Below are 15168 nucleotides of genomic sequence, written 5' to 3' on the forward strand. Positions count from 1 at the left end.
TGGAAACAGAGGTGCTGCTGGCACACTGGACTGCTCTGAGTGGCCAGTGCCACCAGGTGACGTCAGAGACTCCTTGTGATAGGCTCCTTCAGGTGTTAGTAGCCTTTCCTCTCGCCTAGGTAGCCAAACCCTCTTTTCTGGCTATTTAGGGTCTCTGTCTCTGGGGAAACTTTAGATAACGAATGCATGAGCTCAGCCGAGTTCCTCTGCATCTCCCTCTTCACCTTCTGATAAGGAATCGACCGCTGACCGCGCTGGAAGCCTGCAAACCTGCAACATAGTAGCAAAGACGACTACTGCAACTCTGTAACGCTGATCCTGCCGCCTTCTCGACTGTTTTCCTGCTTGTGCATGCTGTGGGGGTAGTCTGCCTCCTCTCTGCACCAGAAGCTCCGAAGAAATCTCCCGTGGGTCGACGGAATCTTCCCCCTGCAACCGCAGGCACCAAAAAGCTGCATTACCGGTCCCTTGGGTCTCCTCTCAGCACGACGAGCGAGGTCCCTCGAATCCAGCGACACCGTCCAAGTGACCCCCACAGTCCAGTGACTCTTCAGCCCAAGTTTGGTGGAGGTAAGTCCTTGCCTCACCTCGCTGGGCTGCATTGCTGGGAACCGCGACTTTGCAAGCTTCTCCGGCCCCTGTGCACTTCCGGCGGAAATCCTTCGTGCACAGCCAAGCCTGGGTCCACGGCACTCTAACCTGCATTGCACGACTTTCTAAGTTGGTCTCCGGCGACGTGGGACTCCTTTGTGCAACTTCGGCGAGCACCGTTTCACGCATCCTTGTAGTGCCTGTTTCTGGCACTTCTCCGGGTGCTACCTGCTTCAGTGAGGGCTTTTTGTCTTGCTCGACGTCCCCTCTCTCTGCAGGTCCAATTTGCGACCTCCTGGTCCCTCCTGGGCCCCAGCAGCGTCCAAAAACGCCAAACGCACGATTTGCGTGTAGCAAGGCTTGTTGGCGTCCATCCGGCAGGAAAACACTTCTGCACGACTCTCCAAGGCGTGGGGGATCCATCCTCCAAAGGGGAAGTCTCTAGCCCTTGTCGTTCCTGCAGTATTCACAGTTCTTCAGTCTAGTAAGAGCTTCTTTGCACCAACCGCTGGCATTTCTTGGGCATCTGCCCATCTCCGAGCTGCTTGTGACTTTTGGACTTGGTCCCCTTGTTCCACAGGTACCCTCAGTCAGGAATCCATCGTTGTTGCATTGCTGATTTGTGTTTTCCTTGCATTCTCCCTCTAACACGACTATTTTGTCCTTAGGGGAACTTTAGTGCACTTTGCACTCACTTTTCAGGGTCTTGGGGAGGGTTATTTTGCTAACTCTCACTATTTTCTAATAGTCCCAGCGACCCTCTACAAGGTCACATAGGTTTGGGGTCCATTCGTGGTTCGCATTCCACTTCTGGAGTATATGGTTTGTGTTGCCCCTATCCCTATGTTTCCCCATTGCATCCTATTGTAACTATACATTGTTTGCACTGTTTTCTAAGACTATACTGCATATTTTTGCTATTGTGTATATATATCTTGTGTATATTTCCTATCCTCTCACTGAGGGTACACTCTAAGATACTTTGGCATATTGTCATAAAAATAAAGTACCTTTATTTTTAGTATAACTGTGTATTGTGTTTTCTTATGATATTGTGCATATGACACTAAGTGGTACTGTAGTAGCTTCACACGTCTCCTAGTTCAGCCTGAGCTGCTTTGCTAAGCTACCATTATCTATCAGCCTAAGCTGCTAGACACCCTATACACTAATAAGGGATAACTGGGCCTGGTGCAAGGTGCAAGTACCCCTTGGTACTCACTACAAGCCAGTCCAGCCTCCTACATCTTGTGATCCTGGGACATAGGTACCTCAGCTCTTCACCGTGTAGGACTCTAACCTATTCACACCCATAGTCCCTTCCACCAATTCTCCCGCTTCCATTTTCAACCTGACCCTATTCAGGTAGGCTTCTCCCTTCCCACTGGCTGGGCTTTGTGTGGAATTCAGGCTGTTGTACCACTGCGTCAGCTGTTGCGCATTCAATCCCATCAATGTAGCATTCACATCGACTGCCATTGACGGTTGCGGCAACTTCTCAGTATTCGATGACAGCGGTATCATCAGCGGGGGACTCGACCTCACCACTGTTGACTGAGCACATATGGGGCTAAACTCCATCAAGGATCCGGGTCCAGTTGGCTGAGCCGCTATCGGAGTTATCCCTGGAGTGTTTTCTATGCACCTCCTTTCCATCCCACTCTGCATCACTGATCCCTGACCGCTCATACCTGAGTTAGGCTGAACGTACAAAGGTACCGGTGGACCTACAGTAATGGGTAGGGATATCGCATCTGGGTTCTGTCCACTCCCCATGCTCTGAGGCATGTTCATTCCTACACCATGGGTCATCATTGCCGGCATGCCCATCTGACTCCCCGTCATCTGAGCATGTGCGGTTCCCCCCTGCATCTGCTTTTGGGGCATCAAAAGCTGGGTTGATTCAGCTTGTGCCAATGTTGGGTTGCGACCATTCTGTACTCCCATTACGGTGGGGTCTAGAACCATTCCCGCACCGGGATCACTGCTGTAGTACCTTGGGACCTGCGGCTGATAACTCTCTGCTGCTTTCAACACGGGCACATCTGGATATATTCTCCTAACCTGCGGTATCTGCGGGGTGAACAGTAAGCTCGGGTCCTTAGATCCCGATGGCGTTTCTGAATTCGGGGTTTCATTGTTCTGTACCGGTGCCGGAGGGGCAGAACTGGTACATGGACCTTGTTCATTCTCTGCATAAGGTGGTGGACGGTCGTTCAGCAATTGCGTAATGAACTCCTCATCCTCTGACTCATCTTCTCTATCTTTGGAACACCTCCTGTTTGTCTTACAGGTATCTTTCTTGCCTGTCGTCTCTTCTTCCTTAGCAATTGCGGGAAACAATTTTATCCCCTGCAATACATCTGCCCTCCACACTTTCTGTGCATTGTCCCACCTAGCGTCCGCTAGTGTCTTTTCTACTTTTCTTATCCTGGTCTCGAACTTCTTTTGCTGTTGCTGTCTAGCCATTAGTTCCCAAATTGCTAGAGCCTCAAACTGTGCTGGCCTTGGAGGTACCTTCATGTCGTACATCGCGAATCTCAAATTCTCTAGAATCCTTATATTGAATGTCCCATGGATCGGGAACGCTACGCTCCCATGTTTCTCTGTCAACTTGTGCCACTGCTTTAGCCAAAGGCACGGAGCTACCCCCCTTTCCTCCATTACAATGTAAGCTGGTGTACCTTCGGGTGGCGTCTCTTCTCCTATGCTCGCTTTAATGTAAGACTCTCCCTTCATCGCACTCCTGAATGCTTTAAAAAATTTCATTTTCTCGTCTTTATTTCACAAAATTTGTAATCAATAAGTGACTTTAATTCCCGGAATACTCTTCGCTTGCCTTTCCCCTTCCAATCGAGCCCCACGGACTGCGTCCAATCCGTGCGCGACCCGTCTCTGCAACCAACCTATCCCAGCGCGGCTCCTAGTGACATCACACTCACACACACTGCGGCCGACAAAGCCTCGCGGCTTGTCCTCCTTCACTCAGCTCCTCTCGTAACAACTTAGCATGTATCGCGGGCAACCAAAATAATAAGAAAACAGATCTGTCGGTTTACTACAGGAAGGGTAACACAATCGCTTCAGGACCTTAGGGATTTTTCGCTAGCCTCAGCAGTTATTCCATCTTTCTCGGTCCCCACTTTCGCAAGCAAATCTGACCCGCAGACTCTGCTCTCAACTTGTCAATTATCTATTCTAGTGCACTTAGAATTTTGTCAAAGCCCGAAGTCGAAGTTTCTTTCATTCCCTTAACACAAGTACTGACTCGTTGACCACGCCCGATCAACCTATTAAACCGACCAGACCACAACATATAACAAGTGTCTCATGCACTTTTCAACATACTCCGGAGTCTCTTGACCTCGCAGGGCCCGTCTCAACAACAACAACCACGTGGACCTTTTTCCTGCACAAAGCGCCACATGCACATGAAGTTCGACGACTTCCCTACTCTCACACTCGGAGTCGCACCTCCGCTATCCTCTATGAAGTTCGACGACTTCCCTACTTCTACACTCAGAGTCGCACCTCCGCTATTCTCTAAAATCCTCGCAACCTTCACACACACTCTGCGGCAATAAGCTGTGCAAGCGCAAAACCCTAACTTCTCTCATACCATCACTAGTACCGCCAGCGCCGATTTCACACCTCCGTTCTCTCCATTCGCAAGCTCCGAGATCCCGGGAAAGTCGCGGGGGACTTAGTCCATCATCATCCTCTCAATCTATTTCACCCAAGAAAAATATCTAATTCAACCTCTCAAGCGGGGTCCCAAAGAGCGGAACCGCTAATCTAACACCATGTACCTCTCGAGTAGGGGTCCCAAAGGGCGTAACCGTCCTCTGCTACCATCTACTGATAGAGCGTTCTGTACCAACAATTTACCTGTATTTTGGACGCTCTTGGGTCGACGAATCTTTTGACCAAGTGGGGCTCTCCTTACCCGAGAGAAACCAATTTTGTCAAATCAATAATCAATAATCAGCAATCAATAACGAACATAGGCAATACCGCGAACAACATAACACTTCAAAATTAATCCAGACATCATTTCGGCGAAACCGTGACCTTTCGGCCGCGAATAACCACACCGGTTTTATGCAAAGTTAGTGAATTTATTTCCCTATATTAACAAAGCTAGCACAATGTAAATGTGTCTCAACACCAAATGATAAATGTAGATGAACATTAATAGCTGTCCATAACGGCGGAAAAGATGTAATCTATGCAGCATTTGGATAATAATGCCTTCTATAATGGCAACGCATACTACTAAAACAATAATCTGTAATGAGCTAATTGCATACATTGATCAGCATAACAAGGTCTCAAATTGCATCGTGCAACGAATGAATCCTCACCTAACCTCAAATTAGCATCAGCATGTGGGAGTTCATGCAAAACAATTAGGCAACATTAATTTGGAAAACTCCTAACTAGGGATCTTATCAAAATCAGCAGTTGGTTACCTAAAAAGAAAACACAATGCAATTGTACATATTTATCCTTTCATATTTACCAAATTCAATCAGCATTCAAGGAAGTCTTTGTCTCGCAGGTACCAGGATTCGATCAGCATGGGACAGGGCAAAGGGGTAGGGTGGACGGGGCAATTGCCTCACAGCGGCAAGACTAAAGGACAAACTACTTCATGCAAGGGACGAATCAAAGTTAAAGTCTCTAGGGCAAGAATTAATCAAAGTCTCCTTCTCTTGATTAGAGGAGGCATCAGGGTCTCAGTCAAAATGGCGTCACTCATCAATTGGCTCGATGGGTGCAATGGCCACAAAATGGCGGCAATGGCGGAATGGCTGCAATGGCTACTTTCTTCTCGTGCACCTGGTTTTTATAGACAACAGTTCAAATCCAGTAGGGTCTTCCATTGGAGGGTTCATAGGTTAGCTTCAAATTGTCCAATCAAAAACAACAGTTTACAAGCTTTTACTTAAGCATACATTATCCTTGGAGTCGGGTACGTAAGTTGCAACATATTATACCAATTAACTCACTTTCAGAGCTTCCATTGTCCGCACCTGCAGATTGACCTTGAAGCGAAGAAAAAGATGCCATGCTGGCACGAAACTTTAAAGATAAGCATGTGAACCGATCTCACTGGAAAAATACAGCTTCAAGCAAGAATACACGTTTACTAGCACAGTGGAAAAATACGGGCATCTAAACCGTGAGACAAGGCAACTAGGCCGAAGCCTCCGCTAAAGTTAGGCTAAGCTAAAACATTTCACACAAGCAAATCATGGCACACGTTTACGATTATGTCGAATTAGTACAATTCTAATACATCACGTTATATAAAGCACGCTTATAAATGTTGGCGAACCACTCTGAGGGCACATTTTGTCCCCGTACAATCTTTATTAGTTCGGTTAAAGTCACACATGATTATTGCAGTACTACGTTTAAGCGCTAATAAATGTAAAAACCTTCATTTCCGCGTCACCACCCCGCACTCACAAGGTCCGGTGAATTGGCCCTGAACAATGTGGGGGCACCTTGGCTAGTGCCAGGGTGCCCTCACACTAAGTAACTTTGCACCTAGCCTTTACCAGGTAAAGGTTAGACATATAGGTGACTTATAAGTTACTTAAGTGCAGTGTAAAATGGCTGTGAAATAACGTGGACGTTATTTCACTCAGGCTGCAGTGGCAGGCCTGTGTAAGAATTGTCAGAGCTCCCTATGGGTGGCAAAAGAAATGCTGCAGCCCATAGGGATCTCCTGGAACCCCAATACCCTGGGTACCTCAGTACCATATACTAGGGAATTATAAGGGTGTTCCATTAAGCCAATGTAAATTGGTAAAATTGGTCACTAGCCTGTTAGTGACAATTTGAAAGAAATGAGAGAGCATAACCACTGAGGTTCTGATTAGCAGAGCCTCAGTGAGACAGTTAGTCACTACACAGGTAACACAGTCAGGCACACTGATGAGCACTGGGGCCCTGGATACCAGGGTCCCAGTGACACATACAACTAAAACAACATATATACAGTGAAAAATGGGGGTAACATGCCAGGCAAGATGGTACTTTCCTACAGAGGACCCCGTCCACAAGCTTCTCCAACTCCTGTGCAGTGAAGGCAGGGGCCCTTTCCACGGACGCACGTGCCATTGTCTCTTCCAGACCGAGGTCACAGCAGCACTTGCAATGTAGGTCTTCTCCTGTCGAAGATCAGGTATCGAGTGATTGAACAGATAGAAAATGGCGGTCATGTCGGCGCGGTGACGTCCGCGGCGGTGCGTATCATCACCGCCGGCGCACTTCGTCATTGGCTCCTGGGACCCATAGGGTCCTTTGTTAACCAATGCCGGATTGCGCCGCGGTCTTCGACCGCCTACCACAACTGTGTACAACGCCAGCGCAGTTACCTCACATCCCATTGTCCCACTTTAGAGGTCAGGCAGCTGCCATTTCAGGGGCCCACATGGCTTCATTTACAACTGCGTCACACATACCTAGGCCTGGACTCAACACACTTACAGACAACTTTTTGGATTCTGTTTCGTGTACTGTGTACCTGTGGGTACATACCTCTGAGTTGGTTGACTCTGTGGTCGCTGTTGTCCTTCCTAGGCACCATCAGCTGGGACATGTGAGGAGATTGTGGAATCCTCCGGTGTACCGACCGCTGGTGGATCTGTTGACAATGGAGGAGCGACATTTAATTATCACCTACAGGTTTGACCGTGCCACAATCCAGGAACTGTGTACCCAGTTGGAGCCAGATCTGATATCACCAATCCGCCATCCCACAGGAATCCCCCCTCAAGTGCAGGGGCTGTCAGTACTCCATTTCCTTGCAAGTGGGTCATTTCAAACAACAGTGGCCATGGCATCAGAGATGTCCCAGCCTATGTTTTCCAATGTGTTGTCCAGAGTGTTGTCTGCCCTGCTGAAACACGTGAGGAGCTACATTGTTTTCCCTCAGGTGGAGGATTTGGCTACAGTGAAAGGTGACTTCTATGCCCTTGGACATATCCCCAACATCATAGGTGCCATTGATGGGACCCATGTGGCTTTGGTACCCCCCCAGAGGAGTAAACAGGTGTACAGGAACCAGAAGAGTTATAATTCGATGAATGTACAGATGGTATGATTGGCAGACCAGTACATCTCCCAGGTAAATGCTATGTTCCCTGGCTCAGTGCATGACAGCTACATCCTGCGGAATAGCAGCATCCCTTATGTGATGGGTCAACTCCAGAGGCCCCGGGTGTGGCTAATAGGGGACTCTGGTTACCCCAACCTGTCATGGCTATTGACCCCAGTGAGGAATCCCAGGACCAGGGCAGAGGAACGCTACAATGAGGCCCATGGGCGGACTAGGAGGGTGATCGAACGCACCTTTGGCCTCCTGAAGGCCAGGTTCAGGTGCCTCCATATGACAGGTGGTTCCCTATTCTACTCACCAAAGAAGGTGTGTCAGATCATCATCGCCTGCTCTATGCTTCACAATCTTGCTTTGCAACGCCAGGTGCCTTTTCTGCAGGAGGATGGTCCAGATGATGGTGTTGTGCCAGCTGTGGAGCCTGTAGACAGTGATGAGGAGGAAGCAGAGGAAGAAGACATTGATAACAGGGACTCTGTCATACAGCAATATTTCCAGTGACACACAGGTGAGAACAATTTTTTTACTATTACATTTACTTTCACACTTCTACATCTATCCTGTCTGTCAATTTGAAGCAGTATATGCTAACTGAGTGGTACATTTCCATTACGGTTTCACAGGTGTGGTTACCAACGTGTGTCATCTGCTTGCATCCTTCATGGGCTTGTGATGTGTAACACAGGTATGTTGACATTACATTTTCGAACGGATTTGGTCATTGTCATAGATAATACACATTTTCATAATTACAGACTGACTCCAGATTGTTTTGTGGTTCAAGGGTGTTTAATGAAGTGCTAATTATTGGAGGGGGTGGCAAAATGGTGATGGGTGATGGTGGAGGAATGTCTATGGCAGAGTCCAGTCTATTGGTCTCACAGGTGCACTGCCTATATGGGCATAGGAAGTGGTGCTGGAACAGTTCCAATCTGGACAGGGTAACAAAGTGGGACAATGGGATGACAATCAGGGTGGTCTCATTTCCTGGCGGGGGTCTTGCCATCTTGCTCTGTCCTGTTCCTTGTTCTCAGGGACCGCTTGCCGGGTGGTTCTCCGTCTGCAGGGGGTGGGATGCTGGTGTGGTGGTCCTGTGGCAGGGCGTCCTGTCCACTAGCGCCGGCAGAGGTGGTGGGCAGTTCATCGTCCAGGCTAGTGTCAGGGGCCCCTTGGAGTGCCACGGTGTCCCTCATGGTCTTTTGTATGTCCTTCAGCACCCCTACGATGGTGCCCAGGGCGGAGCTGATGGTTCTGAGCTCCTCCCTGAACCCCAAATACAGTTCGTCCTGCATGCGCTGGGTCTCCTGAAGCTTGGCCAGGACCGTTGCCATCGTCTCCTGGGAGTGGTGGTATGCTCCCATGATGGAAGAGAGGGTCTCGTGGAGAGTGGGTTCCCTAGGCCTGTCCGCCCCCTGTCGCACAGCAGCCCTCCCAGTTCCCCTGTGTTCCTGTGCCTCCGTCCCCTGGACCGTGTGCCAACTACCACTGCCCCCAGGTCTCTCTTGTTGTTGGGGTGGTGGGTTATCCTGGGTTCCCTGTAGTGGTGGACACACAGCTGATTGACGTGTCCTGGGAATGGAGGTATGGGCCCGCTGGGTGGGTGCTGTGCTGGTGTTACCAGAGGGTGGAAGGTCAGTGTTGGGCTGTGCCTGTGCGAGGGGAACTGACTGTCCCGAGGCCCACGATGGTCCGAGCTGGTCATCTTGATCCAGTTGGCCAGAGCTGCTGTCATCACTGTGGGCCTCTTCTGTGGGTGGGGTAGAGATGTCTGGACCCTCCTGTCTGGTGACGTTAGGTAGTGGTTCTGCAGGGGTATAAAAGCATGATTATTGCATGTGTGTGTCTCATGGTGTGCAATGGGTGGGTGAGCGTGTACCCCAGTGCTAGCATTCCTGTGTGGGGGCTTGTGTGATGATGGTTGAGGGGTTGTTATGGGTATGTGCAGTGGGCATTCTTTAGTGATGGGTGTCCATGCTTTGTTGTGTCATGTAGGGCTTGGTGTTGGGATGGGTGGTTTGTGTTATTAGTACATTAGTGAGGAGTTGGAGTGATAGGGGAGGGGGTGAGGGCGGGGGTGTGATAGCATGCAGGTAGGGTGGGGGATATGATAGTTAAGATTTGACTTACCAGTGTCCATTCCTCCACCGACTCCTCCGAGGCCCTCTGGATGCATAATGGTCAAGGCCTGCTCCTCCCATGTTGTTAGTTGTGGGAGAGGAGGTGGGGGTCCGCCGCCAGTCCGCTGAATCGCGATGTTGTTACTGGAGACCACGGAACGCACCTTCCCCCGTAGGTCGTTCCACCTCTTCCTGATGTCCTCCGGATTTCTTGGGTGCTGTCCCACTGCGTTGACCCTGTCCACGATTCTTCGCCATAGCTCCATCTTCCTAGCTTTAGAGGTGTGCTGCACCTGTGATCCAAATAGCTGTGGCTCTACCCGTACGATTTCCTTCACCATAACCCTGAGCTCCTCCTCCGAAAACCTGGGGTGTCTTTGACGTGCCATGGGGTGGTGTAGGTGATGTGTGGGGTGGTGTATGTGGTGATGAGTGTGGTGATGTGTAGTGGTGTGTGGTGTTTTGTGCGTCGATGTTGTGTGGATAATGGTGTTGTGTGCCTCTGTGTGGTGGGGTTGTCTATTGCTGTGCTCTCTCTGTCGCCTTTGTCTCTATTTTTTGGTCGTATGGGTTTGTGGGTGATGTGGGTGTGTGTTTTATATAGTGTTGGGTGTGTGGGAGTGGTGTTTGTATGTGTATCAGGTGTGTGTATTTGGAATTGTCCAATGTGGCAGTGTTTTGGAGATGTGTGTGTATTTTGAGCGCTGCGGTGTGTACCGCCATTGGAATACCGCCGCGTGGATTAGTGGGTCGTAATAGCATGGGCCTGTTTCTGTTGGCGTGACGGTGGAGGTTTTGTTTTCGCCAGTTTATCACTGACCTTTGGTGTGGCGGACTTGTGTGGGTGTCTGAATTTCGGCGGATTCCGAGATATGGGTCATAATAGCTGTGGTGGAATTCCGCGGCCGAGGCGGTGTATTGGCGGTCTTCTCCACAGCGGTAAGCGGCTTTTACCGCCGATGTTGAAATGACCCCTTAAGTCTTTTTGGCCCACAGACTTCAGAAAACAGGAGGCAAGCTCAATCCAAGCCCTGGGAGAGCACTTTTGGGGAAGGCAGAGTCCTTCTCAGCAAAGTCAAAGGCCAGCAGGGAAGCAGGGCAACAGCAGGGCAGCAGTCCTTCTCAGCAAAGCAGTCTAGATGAGTCCTTTAAGCAGCCAGACAGTTCCTCTTGACAGGTTGCAGGTCTAGGTTCAGAAGTGCCTGAGTTGGTGGGGTTAGAGTGACAGTTTATATACCCCAAAATGCCTTTAAAGTGGGGGAGACTTCAAAGAGTGGTTTTGAATTGCACAAGTTCCCCTTTCAGTCCAGTCCTCTCTGCCAGGGTCCTAGTGGGGGGTTGATCAGTCTATTGTTGTGTGGTCAGGCCACTGGCTTTTGAAATGTAAGTATCAGACCCTCCACCCTTCTAGCCCAGGAAGACCCATTCAGTATGCAGATGAATGCAGATGTGACTGAGGGCCAGATGCAGGAAACGATTTGCGAGTCGCAAGTCGGGACCGACTCGCAATATGCATTTCAGAATCGCAAATAGGAAGGGGTGTTCCCTTCCTATTTGCGATTCGGAGTGGTATGCAATACCATTTGCGACCGCATATGCGGTCGCAAATGGTGTCGCAGTTACCATCCACTTCAAGTGGATGGTAACCCACTCGCAAATTGGAAGGGGTCCCCATGGGACCCCTTCCACTTTGTGAATGGACCCAAAACTATTTTTTCAGGGCAGGTAGTGGTCCAAGGGACCACTGCCTGCCGTGAAAAAATACCGAAACTTAAGGTTTCGTTTTTTTTTTTAAGTGCAGCTTGTTTTCCTTTAAGGAAAACGGGCTACACTTAAAAAAAAAAAAAAAAACTGCTTTATTTAAAAGCAGTCACGAACATGGAGGTCTGCTGACTACAGCAGGCCTCCATGTTTGCGAGTGCCCATAGTCGGTATGGGGCCGCAATTTGAGACCCACCTCATTAATATTAATGAGGTGGGTCTCTGCGACCCCATACCGACTCGCAGACGGTGTCTGAGACACCGTTCTGCATTGGAAATTGCGACTTGCAATTTGCGAGTTGCTCCGACTCGCAAATTGCAAGTCGCAATTTCCAAGTTTGCTACATCTGGCCCTGAGTGTCCTGTGTTTGTGGTTGTCTGGGTGAATTCCACAAGGGGAGCTGTCAACCAGCACAGAGCAGATGTTGATTGGAGACAGGCTGTAAGGCACAGATGGTTTAAGGGCAGAGACATGCTCACTTTCTAAAAGTGGCATTTCTAAAATACTACTATTAAATCCAACCTGACTAGCAAGCAGGATTTTCTATTACCATTCTGGCCAAACTAAATATGACCTTGTTTACCCCTTTAAGAGTAGAATCTACCACTCAAAGAGTATACGAGGGAAGTCCTAATGCTAGTCTATGGAAGGAGCAAGCCTCACAGTAGTGGAAAATGAATTTAAGAGTTTTTCATAATAAAGGACATATAAAACACATATGCACATGTCCTCCTTTTTACCTACATAGCACTCTGCCCTATGGGTTACCTAGGGCATCCTTTAAGGGTGACTTATATGTAGAAAAAGGGGGGTTTAAGGCTCGGCAAGTAGCTTTGAATGCCAAGTCGAAGTGGCAGTAAAACTGCATACACTGGCCTTTCAAAGGCATCTCTGAGACATGGTTAAGGGGCAACTTATGTGGGTGGCACAATCAGTGCTGCAGTCCCACTAGTAGCACTTAATTTAAAGGCCCTGGGCACATGTAGCAACATTTACTAGGGACTTACAAGCAAATTAAATATGCTAATTGGGTATGAGCCAATGTTCCATGTTTTTAGGGAGAGAGCACGTGCAATGTAGCACTGGTTAGCAAGGGTAAAGTGTCCAGAGTCCTAAAGCCAGCATAAATGATGTCAGAAAAAGAAGAGGAGGTAGGTAAAAAGTTTTGGGGTGACCCTTCAGAGAGGCCATTTCCAACAGCACCCTGCACTCATCTGCCCCTTTGCCGCTAAGGGCGTGTGTTTAATGTTCACCTGTGACCACCTGTACGAAAGTACCATCTTGCCTGGCATGTTACCCCCATATTTCACTGTATATATGTTGTTTTGGTCTATGTGTCACTGGGACCCTGCCAGCCAGGGCCCCAGTGCTCAAAAGTGTGCCCTGTATTTGTGACCTGTGTGATGACTAACTGTCTTACTGAGGCTCTGCTAACCAGAACCTCAGTGGTTATGCTCTCTCTGCTTTCCAAATTGTCACTAACAGGCTAGTGACCAATTTCACCAATTCACATTGGCATACTGGAACACCCTTATAATTCCCTAGTATATGGTACTGAGGTACCCAGGGTATTGGGGTTCCAGGAGATCCCTATGGGCTGCAGCATTTCTTTTGCCACACATAGGGAGCTCTGACAATTCTTACACAGGCCTGCCACTGCAGCCTGAGTGAAATAACGTCCACGTTATTTCACAGCCATTTACCAGTGCACTTAAGTAACTTATAAGTCACTTATATGTCTAACCTTTACCTGGTAAAGGTTGGGTGCTAAGTTACTTAGTATGTGGGCACCCTGGCACTAGCCAAGGTGCCCCCACATCGTTCAGGGCAAATTCCCCGGACTTTGTGAGTGCGGGGACACCATTACACGCGTGCACTGTACATAGGTCACTACCTATGTACAGCGTCACAATGGTAACTCCGAACATGGCCATGTAACATGTCTAAGATCATGGAATTGTCACCCCAATGCCATCCTGGCATTGGGGAGACAATTCCATGATCCCCCGAGTCTCTAGCACAGACCCGGGTACCGCCAAACTGCCTTTCCTGGGGTTTTACTGCAGCTGCTGCTGCTGCCAACCCCTCAGACAGGTTTCTGCCCTCCTGGGGTCCATCCAGGCCTGGCCCATGAAGGCAGAACAAAGGACGTCCTGAGAGAGAGGGTGTTACACCCTCTCCCTTAGGAAAAAGGTGTCAGGGCTGGGGAGGAGTAGCCTCCCCCAGCCTCTGGAAATGCTTTGATAGGCACAGATGGTGCCCATCTCTGCATAAGGCAGTCTACACCGGTTCAGGGATCCCCCAGCCCTGCTCTGGCGCGAAACTGGACAAAGGAAAGGGGAGTGACCACTCCCCTGACCTGCACCTCCCAGGGGAGGTGCATAGAGCTCCTCCAGTGTGCTCCAGACCCCTGCCATCTTGGAAACAGGGGTGCTGCTGACACACTGGACTGCTCTGATTGGCCAGTGCCAGCAGGTGACGTCAGAGACTCCTTCTGATAGGCTCTTACCTGTGTTGCTAGCCTATCCTCCTTCCTAGGTAGCCAAACCTCCTTTTCTGGCTATTTAGGGTCTCTGCTTTGGGGAATTCTTCAGATAACGAATGCAAGTGCTCATCACAGTTTCTATGCATCTCTCTCTTCACCTTCTGCCAAAGGATCGACCGCTGACTGCTCAGGACGCCTGCAAAACCGCAACAAAGTAGCAAAGACGACTACTGCAACCTTGTATGGCTGATTCTGCCGCCTTCTCGACTGTTTTCCTGGTGGTGCATGCTCTGGGGGTAGCCTGCCTCCTCTCTACACTAGGAACTCTGAAGAAATCTCCCGTGGGTCGACGGAATCTTCCCCCTGCAACCGCAGGCAACAAAAGACTGCATCACCGGTCCTCTGGGTCCCCTCTCAGCACGACGAGCATGGTCCCTAGAACTCAGCAACTCGGTCCAAGTGACTCCCACAGTCCAGTGACTCTTCAGTCCAAGTTTGGTGGAGGTAAGTCCTTGCCTCCCCACGCTAGACTGCATTGATGGGTCCCGCGTGATTTGCAGCTGCTCCGGCTCCTGTGCACTTTTCCAGGATTTCCTTCATGCATAGCCAAGCCTGGGTCCCCGACATTCTAACCTGCAGTGCACAACCTCCTGAGTTGTCCTCCGGCATCGTGGGACTCCCTTTTGTGTCTTTGGGTGAGCTCCGGTTCACTCCTCTTCGTAGTGCCTGTTCCGGCACTTCTGCGGGTGCTGTCTGCTTCTGTGAGGGCTCCCTGACTTTCTGGGCGCCCCCTCTGTCTTCTCATCCAAGTGGCGACATCCTGGTCCCTCCTGGGCCACAGCAGCATCCAAAAACTCTAACCGCGACCCTTGCAGCTAGCAAGGCTTGTTTGTGGTCTTTCTCCATGGGAACACCCCTGCAAGCTTCTTCACGACGTGGGACATCCATCCTCCAAAGGGGAAGTTTCTAGCCCTCTTCGTTCTTGCAGAATCCACAGCTTCTACCATCCAGTGGCAGCTTCTTTGCACCCTAAGCTGGCATTTCCTGGGCATCTGCCCAATTTCGACTTTGTCGAGACTCTTGG

The sequence above is a fragment of the Pleurodeles waltl genome, unplaced genomic scaffold, assembly GCF_031143425.1.
Source record: "Pleurodeles waltl isolate 20211129_DDA unplaced genomic scaffold, aPleWal1.hap1.20221129 scaffold_59, whole genome shotgun sequence".
Classification (NCBI taxonomy): domain Eukaryota; kingdom Metazoa; phylum Chordata; class Amphibia; order Caudata; family Salamandridae; genus Pleurodeles; species Pleurodeles waltl.